This window comes from Phalacrocorax aristotelis, chromosome W (genome assembly GCF_949628215.1).
Source record: "Phalacrocorax aristotelis chromosome W, bGulAri2.1, whole genome shotgun sequence".
NCBI classification, from domain to species: Eukaryota; Metazoa; Chordata; class Aves; order Suliformes; family Phalacrocoracidae; genus Phalacrocorax; species Phalacrocorax aristotelis.
The window spans coordinates 30,809,216-30,833,439 of record NC_134310.1 but is presented as its reverse complement, the minus strand read 5'-3'; the positions used below and the strand labels follow the sequence as shown (position 1 = coordinate 30,833,439).

General features: G+C 53.2%; 1 long non-coding RNA gene across 2 annotated transcripts in view; it reads right to left on the bottom strand.

Moving 5' to 3' along the window:
* Positions 1-209: 209 nt before the first annotated feature.
* The window catches only part of LOC142049354 (uncharacterized), a 161,342-nt gene continuing 137,327 nt past the window's right edge, over positions 210-24,224 (bottom strand). For both annotated transcript variants that reach the window (XR_012657689.1, XR_012657688.1), the window contains exons 4-7: positions 19,893-20,002; positions 10,124-10,315; positions 9,756-9,865; positions 210-382 (exon numbers count right to left, since the gene is read on the bottom strand). This is a non-coding gene — a long non-coding RNA (uncharacterized LOC142049354). The remainder of the gene's footprint in view (positions 383-9,755; positions 9,866-10,123; positions 10,316-19,892; positions 20,003-24,224) is intronic.

Genomic DNA, 24,224 nt, shown 5'->3' with positions numbered 1-24,224 from the left:
GCTCGTGCACTACACGCCCGTACCCAACTCCGGGTTACGCGTACAGACCCTACGGTGCACGTTGGTGGCCTGGCCCGCTGCGGGCTATGAAGGGGGATCCTTCCTCCCCCACCTGCATGGACAGGCTCTCTCTTGCCTGCGGCAGGAAGGCAGCTGGCAGCCAGAGCACCTTCAGTTTCTTCTTCTTTACCTTTCGTTGGCATCTCCAGCTTCAGCCGAGGCAGCTCCTGTCCGCAGCCGGGAAGGGCTTTGTCTATCCCTTTTCGGCCCTGCGCTGCGAGGACGGCGAGGACGGGCAGAGAGAAGCCACGCGAGCCTGAGACGGCCGCAGGCAACGGCATCCCCGGGGGAAGGACAGACAACCACGTCCTCAGCACGGTCTCTGGGAGAGGGAAAGAAGAAACAGCGACCGTCATTACCGTCGATCGACCCTGGCCAAAGCCTCTCCTTCCGCAGGGGCTTCTGGACACACCGCTCCCTCCCCACGCTACTGCTAAGGGCCCCTGCGCCAAGGGGGAATCCAGTGCGCTTGAGGGACGGCTTGCTGCCTTCACGACAGGGCCTGGGGGCGGCCTAAGGCTATGCAGCACGCTTATGGGGAGGTGCCGGAGCTGGGGGCAGGCGCACGGGGCAAGGGGGGCCAGGGGAGGCTGAGCGGGACCTCCGGTGGGCCGGGGAGGCGGCCATCATCTGCGCCCTGGGCACGGGGAAAAGGTCATCGTCCTCCTCCTTTCCCTCTTCCCTTCTGTCAGCTCCCGGGGAACTCACCGCTTCTCAGGAAGCGGCCGCACCCGCAAGCCCCCAGTAATCAACACGAATCCAACCCCAAAAATACACCTCGCGTACCGTACGCGCCACGGCCGCCTGGCACCCGAGCGCCGGAAGACCGCGCCTCCCGCCATGCCCGGCGAACCACGTGACAGGGCCGGCAGCCACTGCGCCAGGAATACAGCTCCCGGCATGCTCTGCGGCACAACCCGGCTGCCCGGCAGCCGCAAGGACTACAGCTCCCGGCATGCTCTGCGGCACAACCCGGCCGCCCGGCGGCCGGTTTGATGCGGAGCCACCCAGCATCCCTGCGAGCACAGCTGCAGGCGCAACAGCAGTTACGCAGCCACAACTAGGCACTAAACAAAGGCTTTCCAACACTGGAGGTCTAGAACAGGTAGACATTAGCACAGAAGCACAAGGGGCTCCGTCACCCTGCACAAATCTCCCCGTGCCTACACACGCACACGTTCAGAAGTTAGTTATCAGAAAACGCCCGACTCAGCCATTTGCCACAGTCACGAGACTCACGACATGATAACACGACATGACACACGAGGTGGGCTCAGAGTTTTAAGGCAAGAAATACCTCCCACGCCCCCCACCCGAGATCTTTCAGGGTCCACACCTGCCATCGCCCCGCACCAAACCTACCCGGCCAAAGGCTTTCAGGTGGCCCGAAACACTGTACACAGAAAATAACCAGGGACAGACCTGCATTGTTCGGAAGCGAACGATGCCCGACCGGGGCTCCTCTGCGGGGCACGGAGCCCCCCGGCCCCGCCCGGAGACACACACCCGCCCCCCGCTGCCCGAACTCACCCACCAGCGCTCTCCGGCCCCCGGACACGGCCGCGCTGCTCTCTCAGGCGGCTGCCGCAGGCGAGGCTCGGGCACCGCCAGGCCTCCAGGCGTCCCGAGGGGCTGCCGGCCACCGCAGGGGATGGCTGCCGGCGGCCGGACCGCCGCGGCGCTCCCCGCCCAGCTCCGAGCAGGCTCCGCCGGCCGCGGGCTTCCCACGCCGGGCCGCAGAGGGGCCCCGGCACCGCACAGGGACGCCTCGCGACCCGGCCGCCACACGCACCGGCCCTTCGGCCTCCACACGCACCGCTCCCGCCCCCGCTCCGACGCGCCGCGCACGCGCCACCGGAAGCCCGAGCCCCGCGGGGCGGCCCTTAAAGGGCGGCCGGAAGGAACGGCCCCCACCGGCCCCGCCACCGCGCCCAGCCGGTGAGCGCCAGCGCCCCCTGCTGGCCGGGCCGCGCTCAGCTCGCGAGGGCGCCGAGGGCCGGGCGGGGCGGGACGCGCCGGCTCGGGGCCAGCGCCTTCTCGGGGCGAGCGGGAAACCCCTGCGGGCCCCGGTCACGGCCGGGCAGAGCCGCGCGCCCTCCGAGAGCTGCTGAACGGGGCTGCCGCTCGTGACACATACCGAGCCGTCTGCGACGGGAGCGGGCAGAGGAGGAAGGGGCCGGCGGCCGCGGGGCCCTGGCCCCAGGCGGGGGGGGGGGGGGCTGGGGCCCGGGGGGCCGCCCCCCTCCTCACAGTTCCCTCACAGTTCCCTCACAGTTCCCTCACAGTTCCCTCACAGTTCCCTCACAGTTCCCTCACAGTTCCCTCACAGTTCCCTCACAGTTCCCTCACAGTTCCCTCACAGTTCCCTCACAGTTCCCTCACAGTTCCCTCACAGTTCATCCCATGGACGGAACCGGGACCTACTGTGAGGCACTGGGAAAGAAGTGGGAGGAAGCCGGGACAGACCAATATAGCCCAGTATGGACTAGACCAATATAGCCCAGTATGGACTAGACCAATATAGCCCAGTATGGACTGGAGGGAACTGCGAGGGAACCGCGAGAGAACCCCACAGAACAAACCATGGGGCACGAGAAGGCAGAGAATTAAGAATTAGGGACAGGGAGCCAGAAAAAAAAAAGAAAAAAACCAAAGGGAGACAGAGAGCAAAAGGAATCGCAATGCGTACGGAGAGAAGAGAGAAACAATTCTAGCATAGGGTCACGCGGGAGCCAGGGACAGCAAGATGGAGAAAGGACAGAAGCTACAGGCTACAGGGCAGAGAGGGAAGAATTAATGAATAGACACAGAGAGCTGGGCAGAAAGAGATGGAGAAAGGCTAAAGATCACACGGCCTACAGGGAAGAGAGAAGAGAGGGAAGAATTTTAAAAACAGGGGCAAGAAGCCAGAGAGAGGGAGAGAGAAGCAACAATAAAATGGGGACAAGCCACAGGGCAGCGAGGAGGGAATCAATGAATAAGAACACGAGACCAAAGAGAACACAATGTAGAATGGAAAAAAGGAACAGCGGCCTACAGGGAAGGAGGAATTAAAGATCAGGGACTGGGAGGCAGACAGAGACACATGAAGAAACAAGTGAAAAAAAAGAAAAAAACAAACCAACAGCAATGGGCTACAAAGACAGAGAGGGAGGAAATGAGGAAATAAAACGTCGCAGCAAGGAGCTGGACAGAGAGAGATGAGGACAAACAAATAGCATGGGTCCACGTGACAGAGAACGTGGAATTAGAACACAGAGAGAGGGAGCCGGACAGAGAGAGAGGCCGAGAGAAACATCTAGACAGGCTACAGCGGGCAGAGGCAGGAATTAAAACCTAGGGACAGGGAGCTGGACAGAGAGAGATGGAGGTCACAGGGAACAGCGGTGGCTGCAGGAAGAACAGGAATTCATGAATAGGGAAAGGGAGCTCGACAGAGAAGAACTCAGAAAGGCAAGAACAGTAGCAGGGTACAGAGCAGAGAAGACAAATTAAAAAGCACGGGGGGAGCGTTGAGGCAGACAGAGAGAGATTAAGAAAAAAGTCACGGGCTACGTGGCAAAGCAGGAGGAATTCAGAAACGAGGATGGGAACCAAGGGAGAGTGTGCTGGTGAAGGATAACGGGCATTAAAAGTGAGGGACGGGGAGCTGGGAAAAGCGAGGCAGAGAAAAACAGAATCACAGAGAGAATCACACAAAGCCAAAAAAGAAGAAACTGAACAACAGGAACAGGTGTAACCAAAGCGATGAAATCAACCAACCAGAGACGGTGTTCCATTACGGGAACATGGAGCGTACCAATCAGCGCACCTGTCGATCTGCATTGTAGTGCCTAGGCGATCGTTAATGTCAGCAGAACAACAGACAACATGCTTCTGTCAGAAAAGGATGACAAAACGCGGTTTCGCTTAGCGGACTGAGAAAACTAGCCAAGACTGCCAAGAGTAAGAGCCGAGAAGCTAAAAGGTAATTCCGGCAGGGGGAGATCGCGACCACCGACTCACAGACCACCACCGACCCAAGTAACACCACCTACTCAGAAGAGAACAACGGAAGAGGACAACCGAGCCTGCGCAGTGATTGACATACGGAACGAGCAAGTTTGTACCCATCGCTAGACAAGACAATAACGACTATGTATGAGTATGTAAAATTTTCATCTACAAATTGTACAGGAAAGGTGCGTGAGGTACGCACGCCAGGAGGAGCGATCCCCCGTGCATCCGGCGCCGTGAATATAGAATGCCTGCTCTTTAATACTAAATTGGTGTTGAGGAGTCGTTTCCGATTTTAACGCGTTTTTCGGTAACAGTTTTGGCACCCCAGGTGGGAACCTGCTTTTGAATCTCGACGGATCCGTGGGATCGTGGGACCTGCAGCCGGCCCCGAGGAATTCTCCGGGAGAGCTTCCGATCCCCGGGCCAGAGAATTCTGAGCAAGATCCCCTGGATTGAGGTAAACAAGGCATTCTTTGAAGAAGAAACTTAGGTAGAATAATACGTGGGGTTAGTTTCCCACATAGGATAGGATAGCGGGTTTGAGTCCCACAGGCCTGCCCGTAAGGCGCGGCGAAAGCCACGCAGGGTCGGGGCCAAGAGGTGCCTCGGTTGGTAAGTCTCTGCTAGGCGAAAGCCTGTGGAGCGGGACCCGAGGGTAGGGGAGTCTTCAACAGGGGGTTGAAGTCTCCAGGGATATCTAGCAGGGGGCTACAGATCCCAGTGGCAGATTTCCAGTGAGACCTCTAACGGGGGTTGGAGTCCCTCTGACTAGTATTTGTGATAGTGCACTATCACAACTACTAGTCGACTGGGAGACGGGAGCATTACTGAGTAGGAAACCTATCCCACAGAGAAAACCTTTGCGATGTATTTTGAAGCACTGGAAAGACGTCGGGGGCGGTGACCCACTAACTCGGAAACCATTAATTGAATATTGCAATCATTGGTGGCCAACGTATCAATTGGAAGGTGGGCACAAATGGCCAGAACATGAGACATTGCAATATCGTACCATCTTGCAATTAATGTTGTTTTGTAAAAAGGGAAGGCAAATGGGAAGAAGTGGCATATGTTGATTTGTTCTTTACACCGTGGAATCATCCCGAGCAGCAGAAACAGCGTGAGGTATGTCCACAAGATTCTACGGCAATGTTTCTGAAAAGAGGAAAACGTGGTGAGAACTTGAAAGAGTGTTGCTCTACTTGTGATACTGGATACTTCGCTTGATGAAACTGACAAGAAAATAGTATGGAATACAGCCAGAAGGCAGGTGCAGGGAGCACATGCTAACAGGAATTTACAGAGAACAATGAATAAGAATTTTCCATCTACAAATCCCGAGTGGGACCCTAATCAGCCAGGACCCAGGGGAATGTTGACTAGATGTCAGAGAGAGATTTTATTTGGAGTAAGACAAGCAATGCCAAAAGCAATAAATTGGTCAAAATTTATGAAGTGAGACAAGAATTAAGTGAGTCCCCTTCAGCCTTTATGGAAAGACTGAAGGTGACCACCAGAAAATATACTCATTTGAACCCAGAAAAACCAGAAAAAGCAATTCAGCTGGTCTCTATATTCATAAGACAATCAGCCCCAGATGGGGGCGGGGGGAGAGAAAACAACCTTCAGAAACTAGAACAACCTGAATCCAGAGATCTGGGTTAAATGCTTGAAGTAGCTTGGCATGAAGGAGACCAGGGGAATCAACCCTAGCTGAACACCTGGTTACACTGAAGCTACGGAATGAAGAAATAGAATTTTTGGTAGATACGGGAGCCACTTATTTGGTATTGAATACACGTGAAGAGAAATTTGATCATAAATCAGTAGATGTTGCTAGCGCAACAGGGCAAAGAAAAATTAGCCCCTCTCAGAGCCATTAAAGTTTAAATTGGAGAAGCAATGGGCAACTCACCAGTTTCTGCATATGCCTGAATGTCCACTGCCTCTGTTATGACGAGATCTATTAGGTCAATTAGATGCTCAAGTAACTTTTAAAGATGGAGAGATTAAATCACTAATACCAGAATCAAAAGCCACAGAGGCGAGAGCGTTTATGTTACAGGATTCCTCCAGGGAGGAACAGGTTCCCGAGGAAGTGGAAAACGTAGTAATTCCTTTGGTTTGAGCGAGCGGAGCTCCGGAGCGATCTAAGTGGGCAGAGCCGGTAAAAGTAACCTTAAAGCCTGGAGCCAAGCCCGTAAGACAAAAACAATACCCTATTAAGCGAGAGGCTCGAAAAGGATTACAGAAGTTAATTATAAAATTTTTCAGAATATGAGCTTTTAGTGGAATGTGAATCAGAATATAGTACTCCTGTGTCGCCAGTAAAGAAATCTAGAGGCAAAGAGTATTAGCTAGTTCACGATTTAAGGGCTATAAATCAGGTGGTCCAAGATATACATCCGGTAGTAGCTAATCCATACACTTTACTGACCTCTTTTAAAGGAGGAGCATAAATGGTTTACTGTACTAGATTTGAAGGACGCCTTCTTTTGCATACCTCCAGGCATAAAAAGTCAAAGCCTATTTGCTTTGGAATGGGAAAGCCCCACCACAGAATGAAAGACACAGCTACCATGGACCGTACTTCCACAAGGATTTAAAAATAGTCCTACGATACTTGAGACTCAGCTGGCAAAAAAAAATTAGAGATATAGAAAAAACAGAACCCAGGGAGAGGCATCTTGTTACAGAATGCGGATGACATTCTGATAGCGGCACAAAGTAAAGAAAAATGTTTTGAAATTTTTAAATTTTCTCGGCCAAGGAAGATGCGGAGTTTCCAGAAACAAAACCCAAATAGGAAAAGAAGCAGCCATTTATTTAGGATTTGAAATATCTCAAAGACAAAGACAATTAGAAAGTGAAAAGAAAGAAACTATTTGTCAAATTCCCGAACCTAGCAGCCCGAAGGAACTGAGAGCTTTTCTGAAAACAATGAAATAGCATCAGCTCTGGATTCTGAACTATAGACTGTATGTAAAACCATTATTTGAGGCATTGAAAGACTCAAAAGGATAAATATTTAACCTGGATGCCCGGATGCCAAACGGCATTCAAAGAACTGAAAAGAGCCTCGATGATGGCCCCTGCATTAGGCCTACCTGATTTCGCTAAACCTTTTCAGTTGTTTGTCCACGAAAGACAACATTTAGCCCTTGGAGTGCTGACACAGCGACTGGGAACCTGGAAGAGACCTGTGGGCTACTTCTCCAAACAACCTGACCACGCGAGTAAAAGATGGCCTAGGTGTTTACGGGCAGTAGCAACAACAGCGCTGCCGATCCGGGAAGCCCCAAAGTTAACAATGGGACAGAAGATGACAGTCTATGTCCCGCACATAGCGGTGACTGTTTTAGAACAAAAGGGGGGTCGTTGGCTATCCCTTAGCAGAATGTTGAAATATCAAGTTGTTCTGTTAGAACAAGACGATGTGGAATCGAAGACTACTGCTATACTGAATCCTGCTATGTTTTTAACAACAGAAAACCTTACGGACAATTTAGAACACGATCGCTTGCTAACTATTGAACAAGTCTATTCCAGCAGACCAGACCTGAGACACAAACCTCTGGGAAAATCCTGATCTGGAGTTGTTTACAGATGGAAGAAGCTCTGGGCGAGAAGAGAAGCGAATGGCCGGATATGCTGTCGTTATCGCCGCCGAGGGAACGGAGTCAGGGGTGCTGCCTGCAAACACCTCAGCACAGAAAGCAGTATTGGTAGCATTGAAGCGAGCTCTGCGAATGGCAGAAGGACAAAGGATAAATATCTAGACTGATTCCAAACGTGCATTTGGTGTGATCCACGATCATGGAGCTATTGGGAAGGAGAAAGGACTGCCATCAGCCCAAGAATCATCAATACAGCATAAAGAAGAAATTCTCCAACTTCCGGAAGACGTGCAGAAACCAAAAGAAGTGGCGGTAAAGCGTTGCAAAGCTCATCAATTTGGCCAGACGGCTGTAAACATAAGCAAACGACTGACCGATAAAGCTGCAAAGAGGACTGCAGAGCAAGGTATCCTTGCACTAGTACCAGTAAAACAGATCAGAATTCCAAAGTTGAAACCGAGATATAATAAATTGGATGAGCAATTAGCAGAACAATTGGAAGCATCACAAAACACAGAGAGATGGTAGGTAACACCAGAAAAACAAGTAATAACAACAACCACCCCACAAGTTATGACAGAACTTGCAAAAGAAAACCATGAGCAAACACATTAGGCTGTAGGCGCTACGGTTTTGAGTTTAAAAACATCTGTAGCGTGTGTAGGCACGACAAGAATAGTTAAACCCATAGTAGCTAAGTGTCCAATCTGTCCTAGAAATAATCCCCTGAACCAAAGGAAACAACCTTTAGGAGTAACAAAACAAAAAATTCTCCCGGAAATTATTAGCAAATTAAGTTCTCTGAGTTACCCAGACAAAATAGATATAGCAGTATTTGTCAGTGCTGATTGACAAATTTTCTAGATGGCCAGCAGCTTTCTCGTGCTGCACCGACAAAGCTAGAGTAGTAGTTAAAACGTTGCTGAAGGAAATAATACCAAGATTTAGAGTGCCAACGGGAATGTCCTCTGATAGAGCACCACATTTTTTTGCAGAGGTACTTCAACAAATTAATAAAATTTTGGGTAGAAAATGGGACCTGCATACACCCTGGAGACCACAATCAAGTGAAAAATTTCAGAACATGAAGCAAACACTAAACTGACATAGTGGAATATTATTGATCTAGGATGGAAGTATTGAGAAAATTATTATTTCAGAACTTCCAAACAGGGGAAATGTAACCAAAGTGATGAAATCAACCAGAGACGGTGTTCCATTACGGGAACATGGAGCGTACCAATCAGCGTATCTGTCGATCTGCATTTTAGTCCGTAGGCGATCATTAATGCGAACAGAACAACAGACAACGTGCTTCTGTCAGAAAAGGATGAAAAAACGCTGTTTCGCTTAGCGGACTGAGAAAACTAGCCAAGACTGCCAAGAGTAAGAGCCGAGAAGCTAAAAGGTAATTCCGGCAGGGGGAGATCGCGACCACCGACTCACAGACCACCACCGACCCAAGTAACAGAAGAGAACAACGGAAGAGGACAACCGAGCCTGCGCAGCGATTTACATACGGAACGAGCAAGTTTGTACCAATCAGCAGACAGGACAATAATGAATATGTATGAATACGTAAAACATTGATCTACAAATTGTACGGGAAAGGTGCGTGAGGTACGCACGCCAGGAGGAGCGATCCCCCGTGCATCCGGCGCCACGAATAAAGAATGCCTGCTCTTTAATACTAAATTGGTGTTGAGGAGTCGTTTCCGATTTTAACGCGTTTTTCGGTAACACAGGGAGTCAGATCAAGAGAGCCAGAGAACAACAAAACACCGACAGGCTACAGGACAGAGCAGGAGGAATAAAAAAAAAAAAAAAACGGAGCCAGAGCCAGGCAGAGAGAGGCGGAGAAAGAAAAAGGAGCCACAGGCTACAGGACAGAGAGAGGGAGGACTGAAAAGACGGGGAGGCAGGGAGCCACTCAGAGCGAGACGGAGAAAGAAGGTGCGGGGGGGGCGCAAAAAAAAATAATTTTGCAGCAGGTAAGGAAAGAGAGGGGGCCGGGGGAGAGACAGGGAGGGCCCAGGACGCACAAGAGAGGCAACGGGGCCCCAGTGGCCCAGGACTCACCGCGACTCTCGCTCTCAGCGCTGCTGGCACAATTTAGCCGTTCAGATGCTTCTTTCCCCTCCTCTCCTCCCTGCCTCTTCTGCAGCTCCAGACTCTAGGCCGTCCTCCACCTGAAGAGAATACGTGGGTGTCTTACAGCTCTTACCAGATGAGGCTTCCTAGGCACATAGCCTAGCTTGCTCGTGCACTACACGCCCGTACCCAACTCCGGGTTACGCGTACAGACCCTACGGTGCACGTTGGTGGCCTGGCCCGCTGCGGGCTATGAAGGGGGATCCTTCCTCCCCCACCTGCATGGACAGGCTCTCTCTTGCCTGCGGCAGGAAGGCAGCTGGCAGCCAGAGCACCTTCAGTTTCTTCTTCTTTACCTTTCGTTGGCGTCTCCAGCTTCAGCCGAGGCAGCTCCTGTCCGCAGCCGGGAAGGGCTTTGTCTATCCCTTTTCGGCCCTGCGCTGCGAGGACGGCGAGGACGGGCAGAGAGAAGCCACGCGAGCCTGAGACGGCCGCAGGCAACGGCATCCCCGGGGGAAGGACAGACAACCACGTCCTCAGCACGGTCTCTGGGAGAGGGAAAGAAGAAACAGCGACCGTCATTACCGTCGATCGACCCTGGCCAAAGCCTCTCCTTCCGCAGGGGCTTCTGGACACACCGCTCCCTCCCCACGCTACTGCTAAGGGCCCCTGCGCCAAGGGGGAATCCAGTGCGCTTGAGGGACGGCTTGCTGCCTTCACGACAGGGCCTGGGGGCGGCCTAAGGCTATGCAGCACGCTTATGGGGAGGTGCCGGAGCTGGGGGCAGGCGCACGGGGCAAGGGGGGCCAGGGGAGGCTGAGCGGGACCTCCGGTGGGCCGGGGAGGCGGCCATCATCTGCGCCCTGGGCACGGGGAAAAGGTCATCGTCCTCCTCCTTTCCCTCTTCCCTTCTGTCAGCTCCCGGGGAACTCACCGCTTCTCAGGAAGCGGCCGCACCCGCAAGCCCCCAGTAATCAACACGAATCCAACCCCAAAAATACACCTCGCGTACCGTACGCGCCACGGCCGCCCGGCACCCGAGCGCCGGAAGACCGCGCCTCCCGCCATGCCCGGCGAACCACGTGACAGGGCCGGCAGCCACTGCGCCAGGAATACAGCTCCCGGCATGCTCTGCGGCACAACCCAGCCGCCCGGCAGCCGCAAGGACTACAGCTCCCGGCATGCTCTGCGGCACAACCCGGCCGCCCGGCGGCCGGTTTGATGCGGAGCCACCCAGCATCCCTGCGAGCACAGCTGCAGGCGCAACAGCAGTTACGCAGCCACAACTAGGCACTAAACAAAGGCTTTCCAACACTGGAGGTCTAGAACAGGTAGACATTAGCACAGAAGCACAAGGGGCTCCGTCACCCTGCACAAATCTCCCCGTGCCTACACACGCACACGTTCAGAAGTTAGTTATCAGAAAACGCCCGACTCAGCCATTTGCCACAGTCACGAGACTCACGACATGATAACACGACATGACACACGAGGTGGGCTCAGAGTTTTAAGGCAAGAAATACCTCCCACGCCCCCCACCCGAGATCTTTCAGGGTCCACACCTGCCATCGCCCCGCACCAAACCTACCCGGCCAAAGGCTTTCAGGTGGCCCGAAACACTGTACACAGAAAATAACCAGGGACAGACCTGCATTGTTCGGAAGCGAACGATGCCCGACCGGGGCTCCTCTGCGGGGCACGGAGCCCCCCGGCCCCGCCCGGAGACACACACCCGCCCCCCGCTGCCCGAACTCACCCACCAGCGCTCTCCGGCCCCCGGACACGGCCGCGCTGCTCTCTCAGGCGGCTGCCGCAGGCGAGGCTCGGGCACCGCCAGGCCTCCAGGCGTCCCAAGGGGCTGCCGGCCACCGCAGGGGATGGCTGCCGGCGGCCGGACCGCCGCGGCGCTCCCCGCCCAGCTCCGAGCAGGCTCCGCCGGCCGCGGGCTTCCCACGCCGGGCCGCAGAGGGGCCCCGGCACCGCACAGGGACGCCTCGCGACCCGGCCGCCACACGCACCGGCCCTTCGGCCTCCACACGCACCGCTCCCGCCCCCGCTCCGACGCGCCGCGCACGCGCCACCGGAAGCCCGAGCCCCGCGGGGCGGCCCTTAAAGGGCGGCCGGAAGGAACGGCCCCCACCGGCCCCGCCACCGCGCCCAGCCGGTGAGCGCCAGCGCCCCCTGCTGGCCGGGCCGCGCTCAGCTCGCGAGGGCGCTGAGGGCCGGGCGGGGCGGGACGCGCCGGCTCGGGGCCAGCGCCTTCTCGGGGCGAGCGGGAAACCCCTGCGGGCCCCGGTCACGGCCGGGCACAGCCGCGCGCCCTCCGAGAGCTGCTGAACGGGGCTGCCGCTCGTGACACATACCGAGCCGTCTGCGACGGGAGCGGGCAGAGGAGGAAGGGGCCAGCGGCCACGGGGCCCTGGCCCCAGGCGGGGGGGGGGGGCTGGGGCCCGGGGGGCCGCCCCCCTCCTCACAGTTCCCTCACAGTTCCCTCACAGTTCCCTCACAGTTCCCTCACAGTTCCCTCACAGTTCCCTCACAGTTCCCTCACAGTTCCCTCACAGTTCCCTCACAGTTCCCTCACAGTTCCCTCACAGTTCCCTCACAGTTCCCTCACAGTTCCCTCACAGTTCCCTCACAGTTCCCTCACAGTTCCCTCACAGTTCCCTCACAGTTCCCTCACAGTTCCCTCACAGTTCCCTCACAGTTCCCTCACAGTTCCCTCACAGTTCCCTCACAGTTCCCTCACAGTTCCCTCACAGTTCCCTCACAGTTCCCTCACAGTTCCCTCACAGTTCCCTCACAGTTCATCCCATGGACGGAACCGGGACCTACTGTGAGGCACTGGGAAAGAAGTGGGAGGAAGCCGGGACAGACCAATATAGCCCAGTATGGACTAGACCAATATAGCCCAGTATGGACTAGACCAATATAGCCCAGTATGGACTGGAGGGAACTGCGAGGGAACCGCGAGAGAACCCCACAGAACAAACCATGGGGCACGAGAAGGCAGAGAATTAAGAATTAGGGACAGGGAGCCAGAAAAAAAAAAAGAAAAAAACCAAAGGGAGACAGAGAGCAAAAGGAATCGCAATGCGTACGGAGAGAAGAGAGAAACAATTCTAGCATAGGGTCACGCGGGAGCCAGGGACAGCAAGATGGAGAAAGGACAGAAGCTACAGGCTACAGGGCAGAGAGGGAAGAATTAATGAATAGACACAGAGAGCTGGGCAGAAAGAGATGGAGAAAGGCTAAAGATCACACGGCCTACAGGGAAGAGAGAAGAGAGGGAGGAATTTTAAAAACAGGGGCAAGAAGCCAGAGAGAGGGAGAGAGAAGCAACAATAAAATGGGGACAAGCCACAGGGCAGCGAGGAGGGAATCAATGAATAAGAACACGAGACCAAAGAGAACACAATGTAGAATGGAAAAAAGGAACAGCGGCCTACAGGGAAGGAGGAATTAAAGATCAGGGACTGGGAGGCAGACAGAGACACATGAAGAAACAAGTGAAAAAAAAGAAAAAAACAAACCAACAGCAATGGGCTACAAAGACAGAGAGGGAGGAAATGAGGAAATAAAACGTCGCAGCAAGGAGCTGGACAGAGAGAGATGAGGACAAACAAATAGCACGGGTCCACGTGACAGAGAACGTGGAATTAGAACACAGAGAGAGGGAGCCGGACAGAGAGAGAGGCCGAGAGAAACATCTAGACAGGCTACAGCGGGCAGAGGCAGGAATTAAAACCTAGGGACAGGGAGCTGGACAGAGAGAGATGGAGGTCACAGGGAACAGCGGTGGCTGCAGGAAGAACAGGAATTCATGAATAGGGAAAGGGAGCTGGACGGAGAAGAACTCAGAAAGGCAAGAACAGTAGCAGGGTACAGAGCAGAGAAGACGAATTAAAAAGCACGGGGGGAGCGTTGAGGCAGACAGAGAGAGATTAAGAAAAAAGTCACGGGCTACGTGGCAAAGCAGGAGGAATTCAGAAACGAGGATGGGAACCAAGGGAGAGTGTGCTGGTGAAGGATAACGGGCATTAAAAGTGAGGGACGGGGAGCTGGGAAAAGCGAGGCAGAGAAAAACAGAATCACAGAGAGAATCACACAAAGCCAAAAAAGAAGAAACTGAACAACAGGAACAGGTGTAACCAAAGCGATGAAATCAACCAACCAGAGACGGTGTTCCATTACGGGAACATGGAGCGTACCAATCAGCGCACCTGTCGATCTGCATTTTAGTGCCTAGGCGATCGTTAATGTCAGCAGAACAACAGACAACATGCTTCTGTCAGAAAAGGATGACAAAACGCGGTTTCGCTTAGCGGACTGAGAAAACTAGCCAAGACTGCCAAGAGTAAGAGCCGAGAAGCTAAAAGGTAATTCCGGCAGGGGGAGATCGCGACCACCGACTCACAGACCACCACCGACCCAAGTAACACCACCTACTCAGAAGAGAACAACGGAAGAGGACAACCGAGCCTGCGCAGTGATTGACATACGGAACGAGCAAGTTTGTACCCATCGCTAGACAAGACAATAACGACTATGTATGAGTATGTAAAATTTTCATCTACAAATTGTACAGGAAAGGTGCGTGAGGTACGCACGCCAGGAGGAGCGATCCCCCGTGCATCCGGCGCCGTGAATATAGAATGCCTGCTCTTTAATACTAAATTGGTGTTGAGGAGTCGTTTCCGATTTTAACGCGTTTTTCGGTAACAGTTTTGGCACCCCAGGTGGGAACCTGCTTTTGAATCTCGACGGATCCGTGGGATCGTGGGACCTGCAGCCGGCCCCGAGGAATTCTCCGGGAGAGCTTCCGATCCCCGGGCCAGAGAATTCTGAGCAAGATCCCCTGGATTGAGGTAAACAAGGCATTCTTTGAAGAAGAAACTTAGGTAGAATAATACGTGGGGTTAGTTTCCCACATAGGATAGGATAGCGGGTTTGAGTCCCACAGGCCTGCCCGTAAGGCGCGGCGAAAGCCACGCAGGGTCGGGGCCAAGAGGTGCCTCGGTTGGTAAGTCTCTGCTAGGCGAAAGCCTGTGGAGCGGGACCCGAGGGTAGGGGAGTCTTCAACAGGGGGTTGAAGTCTCCAGGGATATCTAGCAGGGGGCTACAGATCCCAGTGGCAGATTTCCAGTGAGACCTCTAACGGGGGTTGGAGTCCCTCTGACTAGTATTTGTGATAGTGCACTATCACAACTACTAGTCGACTGGGAGACGGGAGCATTACTGAGTAGGAAACCTATCCCACAGAGAACACCTTTGCGATGTATTTTGAAGCACTGGAAAGACGTCGGGGGCGGTGACCCACTAACTCGGAAACCATTAATTGAATATTGCAATCATTGGTGGCCAACGTATCAATTGGAAGGTGGGCACAAATGGCCAGAACATGAGACATTGCAATATCGTACCATCTTGCAATTAATGTTGTTTTGTAAAAAGGGAAGGCAAATGGGAAGAAGTGGCATATGTTGATTTGTTCTTTACACCGTGGAATCATCCCGAGCAGCAGAAACAGCGTGAGGTATGTCCACAAGATTCTACGGCAATGTTTCTGAAAAGAGGAAAACGTGGTGAGAACTTGAAAGAGTGTTGCTCTACTTGTGATACTGGATACTTCGCTTGATGAAACTGACAAGAAAATAGTATGGAATACAGCCAGAAGGCAGGTGCAGGGAGCACATGCTAACAGGAATTTACAGAGAACAATGAATAAGAATTTTCCATCTACAAATCCCGAGTGGGACCCTAATCAGCCAGGACCCAGGGGAATGTTGACTAGATGTCAGAGAGAGATTTTATTTGGAGTAAGACAAGCAATGCCAAAAGCAATAAATTGGTCAAAATTTATGAAGTGAGACAAGAATTAAGTGAGTCCCCTTCAGCCTTTATGGAAAGACTGAAGGTGACCACCAGAAAATATACTCATTTGAACCCAGAAAAACCAGAAAAAGCAATTCAGCTGGTCTCTATATTCATAAGACAATCAGCCCCAGATGGGGGCGGGGGGAGAGAAAACAACCTTCAGAAACTAGAACAACCTGAATCCAGAGATCTGGGTTAAATGCTTGAAGTAGCTTGGCATGAAGGAGACCAGGGGAATCAACCCTAGCTGAACACCTGGTTACACTGAAGCTACGGAATGAAGAAATAGAATTTTTGGTAGATACGGGAGCCACTTATTTGGTATTGAATACACGTGAAGAGAAATTTGATCATAAATCAGTAGATGTTGCTAGCGCAACAGGGCAAAGAAAAATTAGCCCCTCTCAGAGCCATTAAAGTTTAAATTGGAGAAGCAATGGGCAACTCACCAGTTTCTGCATATGCCTGAATGTCCACTGCCTCTGTTATGACGAGATCTATTAGGTCAATTAGATGCTCAAGTAACTTTTAAAGATGGAGAGATTAAATCACTAATACCAGAATCAAAAGCCACAGAGGCGAGAGCGTTTATGTTACAGGATTCCTCCAGGGAGGAACGGGTTCCCGAGGAAGTGGAAAACGTAGTAATTCCTTTGGTTTGAGCGAGCGGAGCTCCAGAGCGATCTAAGTGGGCAGAGCCGGTAAAAGTAACCTTAAAGCCTGGAGCCAAGCCCGTAAGACAAAAACAATACCCTATTAAGCGAGAGGCTCGAAAAGGATTACAGAAGTTAATTATAAAATTTTTCAGAATATGAGCTTTTAGTGGAATGTGAATCAGAATATAGTATTCCTGTGTCGCCAGTAAAGAAATCTAGAGGCAAAGAGTATTAGCTAGTTCACGATTTAAGGGCTATAAATCAGGTGGTCCAAGATATACATCCGGTAGTAGCTAATCCATACACTTTACTGACCTCTTTTAAAGGAGGAGCATAAATGGTTTACTGTACTAGATTTGAAGGACGCCTTCTTTTGCATACCTCCAGGCATAAAAAGTCAAAGCCTATTTGCTTTGCAATGGGAAAGCCCCACCACAGAATGAAAGACACAGCTACCATGGACCGTACTTCCACAAGGATTTAAAAATAGTCCTACGATACTTGAGACTCAGCTGGCAAAAAAAAATTAGAGATATAGAAAAAACAGAACCCAGGGAGAGGCATCTTGTTACAGAATGCGGATGACATTCTGATAGCGGCACAAAGTAAAGAAAAATGTTTTGAAATTTTTAAATTTTCTCGGCCAAGGAAGATGCGGAGTTTCCAGAAACAAAACCCAAATAGGAAAAGAAGCAGCCATTTATTTAGGATTTGAAATATCTCAAAGACAAAGACAATTAGAAAGTGAAAAGAAAGAAACTATTTGTCAAATTCCCGAACCTAGCAGCCCGAAGGAACTGAGAGCTTTTCTGAAAACAATGAAATAGCATCAGCTCTGGATTCTGAACTATAGACTGTATGTAAAACCATTATTTGAGGCATTGAAAGACTCAAAAGGATAAATATTTAACCTGGATGCCCGGATGCCAAACGGCATTCAAAGAACTGAAAAGAGCCTCGATGATGGCCCCTGCATTAGGCCTACCTGATTTCGCTAAACCTTTTCAGTTGTTTGTCCACGAAAGACAACATTTAGCCCTTGGAGTGCTGACACAGCGACTGGGAACCTGGAAGAGACCTGTGGGCTACTTCTCCAAACAACCTGACCACGCGAGTAAAAGATGGCCTAGGTGTTTACGGGCAGTAGCAACAACAGCGCTGCCGATCCGGGAAGCCCCAAAGTTAACAATGGGACAGAAGATGACAGTCTATGTCCCGCACATAGCGGTGACTGTTTTAGAACAAAAGGGGGGTCGTTGGCTATCCCTTAGCAGAATGTTGAAATATCAAGTTGTTCTGTTAGAACAAGACGATGTGGAATCGAAGACTACTGCTATACTGAATCCTGCTATGTTTTTAACAACAGAAAACCTTACGGACAATTTAGAACACGATCGCTTGCTAACTATTGAACAAGTCTATTCCAGCAGACCAGACCTGAGACACAAACCTCTGGGAAAATCCTGATCTGGAGTTGTTTACAGATGGAAGAAGCTCTGGGCGAGAAGAGAAGCGAATGGCCGGATATGCTGTCGTTATCGCCGCCGAGGGAACGGAGTCAGGGGTGCTGCCTGCAAACACCTCAGCACAGAAAGCAGTATTGGTAGCATTGAAGCGAGCTCTGCGAATGGCAGAAGGACAAAGGATAAATATCTAGACTGATTCCAAACGTGCATTTGGTGTGATCCACGATCATGGAGCTATTGGGAAGGAGAAAGGACTGCCATCAGCCCAAGAATCATCAATACAGCATAAAGAAGAAATTCTCCAACTTCCGGAAGACGTGCAGAAACCAAAAGAAGTGGCGGTAAAGCGTTGCAAAGCTCATCAATTTGGCCAGACGGCTGTAAACATAAGCAAACGACTGACCGATAAAGCTGCAAAGAGGACTGCAGAGCAAGGTATCCTTGCACTAGTACCAGTAAAACAGATCAGAATTCCAAAGTTGAAACCGAGATATAATAAATTGGATGAGCAATTAGCAGAACAATTGGAAGCATCACAAAACACAGAGAGATGGTAGGTAACACCAGAAAAACAAGTAATAACAACAACCACCCCACAAGTTATGACAGAACTTGCAAAAGAAAACCATGAGCAAACACATTAGGCTGTAGGCGCTACGGTTTTGAGTTTAAAAACATCTGTAGCGTGTGTAGGCACGACAAGAATAGTTAAACCCATAGTAGCTAAGTGTCCAATCTGTCCTAGAAATAATCCCCTGAACCAAAGGAAACAACCTTTAGGAGTAACAAAACAAAAAATTCTCCCGGAAATTATTAGCAAATTAAGTTCTCTGAGTTACCCAGACAAAATAGATATAGCAGTATTTGTCAGTGCTGATTGACAAATTTTCTAGATGGCCAGCAGCTTTCTCGTGCTGCACCGACAAAGCTAGAGTAGTAGTTAAAACGTTGCTGAAGGAAATAATACCAAGATTTAGAGTGCCAACGGGAATGTCCTCTGATAGAGCACCACATTTTTTTGCAGAGGTACTTCAACAAATTAATAAAATTTTGGGTAGAAAATGGGACCTGCATACACCCTGGAGACCACAATCAAGTGAAAAATTTCAGAACATGAAGCAAACACTAAACTGACATAGTGGAATATTATTGATCTAGGATGGAAGTATTGAGAAAATTATTATTTCAGAACTTCCAAACAGGGGAAATGTAACCAAAGTGATGAAATCAACCAGAGACGGTGTTCCATTACGGGAACATGGAGCGTACCAATCAGCGTATCTGTCGATCTGCATTTTAGTCCGTAGGCGATCATTAATGCGAACAGAACAACAGACAACGTGCTTCTGTCAGAAAAGGATGAAAAAACGCGGTTTCGCTTAGCGGACTGAGAAAACTAGCCAAGACTGCCAAGAGTAAGAGCCGAGAAGCTAAAAGGTAATTCCGGCAGGGGGAGATCGCGACCACCGACTCACAGACCACCACCGACCCAAGTAACAGAAGAGAACAACGGAAGAGGACAACCGAGCCTGCGCAGCGATTTACATACGGAACGAGCAAGTTTGTACCAATCAGCAGACAGGACAATAATGAATATGTATGAATACGTAAAACATTGATCTACAAATTGTACGGGAAAGGTGCGTGAGGTACGCACGCCAGGAGGAGCGATCCCCCGTGCATCCGGCGCCACGAATAAAGAATGCCTGCTCTTTAATACTAAATTGGTGTTGAGGAGTCGTTTCCGATTTTAACGCGTTTTTCGGTAACACAGGGAGTCAGATCAAGAGAGCCAGAGAACAACAAAACACCGACAGGCTACAGGACAGAGCAGGAGGAATAAAAAAAAAAAAAAACGGAGCCAGAGCCAGGCAGAGAGAGGCGGAGAAAGAAAAAGGAGCCACAGGCTACAGGACAGAGAGAGGGAGGACTGAAAAGACGGGGAGGCAGGGAGCCACTCAGAGCGAGATGGAGAAAGAAGGTGCGGGGGGGGGGGGGGGGGGGGGGCCGCAAAAAAAAAAAGTAAATTTTACAGCAGGTAAGGAAAGAGAGGGGGCCGGGGGAGAGACAGGGAGGGCCCAGGACGCACAAGAGAGGCAACGGGGCCCCAGTGGCCCAGGACTCACCGCGACTCTCGCTCTCAGCGCTGCTGGCACAATTTAGCCGTTCAGATGCTTCTTTCCCCTCCTCTCCTCCCTGCCTCTTCTGCAGCTCCAGACTCTAGGCCGTCCTCCACCTGAAGAGAATATGTGGGTGTCTTACAGCTCTTACCAGATGAGGCTTCCTAGGCACGTAGCCTAGCTCGCTCGTGCACTACACGCCCGTACCCAACTCCGGGTTACGCGTACAGACCCTACGGTGCACGTTGGTGGCCTGGCCCGCTGCGGGCTATGAAGGGGGATCCTTCCTCCCCCACCTGCATGGACAGGCTCTCTCTTGCCTGCGGCAGGAAGGCAGCTGGCAGCCAGAGCACCTTCAGTTTCTTCTTCTTTACCTTTCGTTGGCGTCTCCAGCTTCAGCTGAGGCAGCTCCTGTCCGCAGCCGGGAAGGGCTTTGTCTATCCCTTTTCGGCCCTGCGCTGCGAGGACGGGCAGAGAGAAGCCACGCGAGCCTGAGACGGCCACAGGCAACGGCATCCCCGGGGGAAGGACAGACAACCACGTCCTCAGCACGGTCTCTGGGAGAGGGAAAGAAGAAACAGTGACCGTCATTACCGTCGATCGACCCTGGCCAAAGCCTCTCCTTCCGCAGGGGCTTCTGGACACACCGCTCCCTCCCCACGCTACTGCTAAGGGCCCCTGCACCAAGGGGGAATCCAGTGCGCTTGAGGGACGGCTTGCTGCCTTCACGACAGGGCCTGGGGGCGGCCTAAGGCTATGCAGCACGCTTATGGGGAGGTGCCGGAGCTGGGGGCAGGCGCACGGGGCAAGGGGGGCCAGGGGAGGCTGAGCGGGACCTCCGGTGGGCCGGGGAGGCGGCCATCATCTGCGCCCTGGGCACGGGGAAAAGGTCATCGTCCTCCTCCTTTCCCTCTTCCCTTCTGTCAGCTCCCGGGGAACTCACCGCTTCTCGGGAAGCGGCCGCACCCGCAAGCCCCCAGTAATCAACACGAATCCAACCCCAAAAATACACCTCGCGTACCATACGCGCCACGGCCGCCCGGCACCCGAGCGCCGGAAGACCGCGCCTCCCGCCATGCCCGGCGAACCACGTGACAGGGCCGGCAGCCACTGCGCCAGGAATACAGCTCCCGGCATGCTCTGCGGCACAACCCGGCCGCCCGGCAGCCGCAAGGACTACAGCTCCCGGCATGCTCTGCGGCACAACCCGGCCGCCCGGCGGCCGGTTTGATGCGGAGCCACCCAACATCCCTGCGAGCACAGCTGCAGGCGCAACAGCAGTTACGCAGCCACAACTAGGCACTAAACAAAGGCTTTCCAACACTGGAGGTCTAGAACAGGTAGACATTAGCACAGAAGCACAAGGGGCTCCGTCACCCTGCACAAATCTCCCCGTGCCTACACACGCACACGTTCAGAAGTTAGTTATCAGAAAACGCCCGACTCAGCCATTTGCCACAGTCACGAGACTCACGACATGATAACACGACATGACACACGAGGTGGGCTCAGAGTTTTAAGGCAAGAAATACCTCCCACGCCCCCCACACGAGATCTTTCAGGGTCCACACCTGCCATCGCCCCGCACCAAACCTACCCGGCCAAAGGCTTTCAGGTGGCCCGAAACACTGTACACAGAAAATAACCAGGGACAGACCTGCATTGTTCGGAAGCGAACGATGCCCGACCGGGGCTCCTCTGCGGGGCACGGAGCCCCCCGGCCCCGCCCGGAGACACACACCCGCCCCCCGCTGCCCGAACTCACCCACCAGCGCTCTCCGGCCCCCGGACACGGCCGCGCTGCTCTCTCAGGCGGCTGCCGCAGGCGAGGCTCGGGCACCGCCAGGCCTCCAGGCGTCCCGAGGGGCTGCCGGCCACCGCAGGGGATGGCTGCCGGCGGCCGGACCGCCGCGGCGCTCCCCGCCCAGCTCCGAGCAGGCTCCGCCGGCCGCGGGCTTCCCACGCCGGGCCGCAGAGGGGCCCCGGCACCGCACAGGGACGCCTCGCGACCCGGCCGCCACACGCACCGGCCCTTCGGCCTCCACACGCACCGCTCCCGCCCCCGCTCCGACGCGCACGCGCCACCGGAAGCCCGAGCCCCGCGGGGCGGCCCTTAAAGGGCGGCCGGAAGGAACGGCCCCCACCGGCCCCGCCACCGCGCCCAGCCGGTGAGCGCCAGCGCCCCCTGCTGGCCGGGCCGCGCTCAGCTCGCGAGGGCGCCGAGGGCCGGGCGGGGCGGGACGCGCCGGCTCGGGGCCAGCGCCTTCTCGGGGCGAGCGGGAAACCCCTGCGGGCCCCGGTCACGGCCGGGCACAGCCGCGCGCCCTCCGAGAGCTGCTGAACGGGGCTGCCGCTCGTGACACATACCGAGCCGTCTGCGACGGGAGCGGGCAGAGGAGGAAGGGGCCGGCGGCCGCGGGGCCCTGGCCCCAGGCGGGGGGGGGGGGGCTGGGGCCCGGGGGGCCGCCCCCCTCCTCACAGTTCCCTCACAGTTCCCTCACAGTTCCCTCACAGTTCCCTCACAGTTCCCTCACAGTTCCCTCACAGTTCCCTCACAGTTCCCTCACAGTTCCCTCACAGTTCCCTCACAGTTCCCTCACAGTTCCCTCACAGTTCCCTCACAGTTCCCTCACAGTTCCCTCACAGTTCCCTCACAGTTCCCTCACAGTTCCCTCACAGTTCCCTCACAGTTCCCTCACAGTTCCCTCACAGTTCCCTCACAGTTCCCTCACAGTTCCCTCACAGTTCCCTCACAGTTCCCTCACAGTTCCCTCACAGTTCCCTCACAGTTCCCTCACAGTTCCCTCACAGTTCCCTCACAGTTCCCTCACAGTTCCCTCACAGTTCCCTCACAGTTCCCTCACAGTTCCCTCACAGTTCCCTCACAGTTCCCTCACAGTTCCCTCACAGTTCCCTCACAGTTCCCTCACAGTTCCCTCACAGTTCCCTCACAGTTCCCTCACAGTTCCCTCACAGTTCCCTCACAGTTCCCTCACAGTTCCCTCACAGTTCCCTCACAGTTCCCTCACAGTTCCCTCACAGTTCCCTCACAGTTCCCTCACAGTTCCCTCACAGTTCCCTCACAGTTCCTCCCATGGACGGAACCGGGACCTACTGTGAGGCACTGGGAAAGAAGTGGGAGGAAGCCGGGACAGACCAATATAGCCCAGTATGGACTAGACCAATATAGCCCAGTATGGACTGGAGGGAACTGCGAGGGAACCGCGAGAGAACCCCACAGAACAAACCATGGGGCACGAGAAGGCAGAGAATTAAGAATTAGGGACAGGGAGCCAGAAAAAAAAAAATGAAAAAAACCAAAGGGAGACAGAGAGCAAAAGGAATCGCAATGCGTACGGAGAGAAGAGAGAAACAATTCTAGCATAGGGTCACGCGGGAGCCAGGGACAGCAAGATGGAGAAAGGACAGAAGCTACAGGCTACAGGGCAGAGAGGGAAGAATTAATGAATAGACACAGAGAGCTGGGCAGAAAGAGATGGAGAAAGGCTAAAGATCACACGGCCTACAGGGAAGAGAGAAGAGAGGGAGGAATTTTAAAAACAGGGGCAAGAAGCCAGAGAGAGGGAGAGAGAAGCAACAATAAAATGGGGACAAGCCACAGGGCAGCGAGGAGGGAATCAATGAATAAGAACACGAGACCAAAGAGAACACAATGTAGAATGGAAAAAAGGAACAGCGGCCTACAGGGAAGGAGGAATTAAAGATCAGGGACTGGGAGGCAGACAGAGACACATGAAGAAACAAGTGGAAAAAAAAAAAAAAAAAACAAACCAACAGCAATGGGCTACAAAGACAGAGAGGGAGGAAATGAGGAAATAAAACGTCGCAGCAAGGAGCTGGACAGAGAGAGATGAGGACAAACAAATAGCACGGGTCCACGTGACAGAGAACGTGGAATTAGAACACAGAGAGAGGGAGCCGGACAGAGAGAGAGGCCGAGAGAAACATCTAGACAGGCTACAGCGGGCAGAGGCAGGAATTAAAACCTAGGGACAGGGAGCTGGACAGAGAGAGATGGAGGTCACAGGGAACAGCGGTGGCTGCAGGAAGAACAGGAATTCATGAATAGGGCAAGGGAGCTGGACGGAGAAGAACTCAGAAAGGCAAGAACAGTAGCAGGGTACAGAGCAGAGAAGACGAATTAAAAAGCACGGGGGGAGCGTTGAGGCAGACAGAGAGAGATTAAGAAAAAAGTCACGGGCTACGTGGCAAAGCAGGAGGAATTCAGAAACGAGGATGGGAACCAAGGGAGAGTGTGCTGGTGAAGGATAACGGGCATTAAAAGTGAGGGACGGGGAGCTGGGAAAAGCGAGGCAG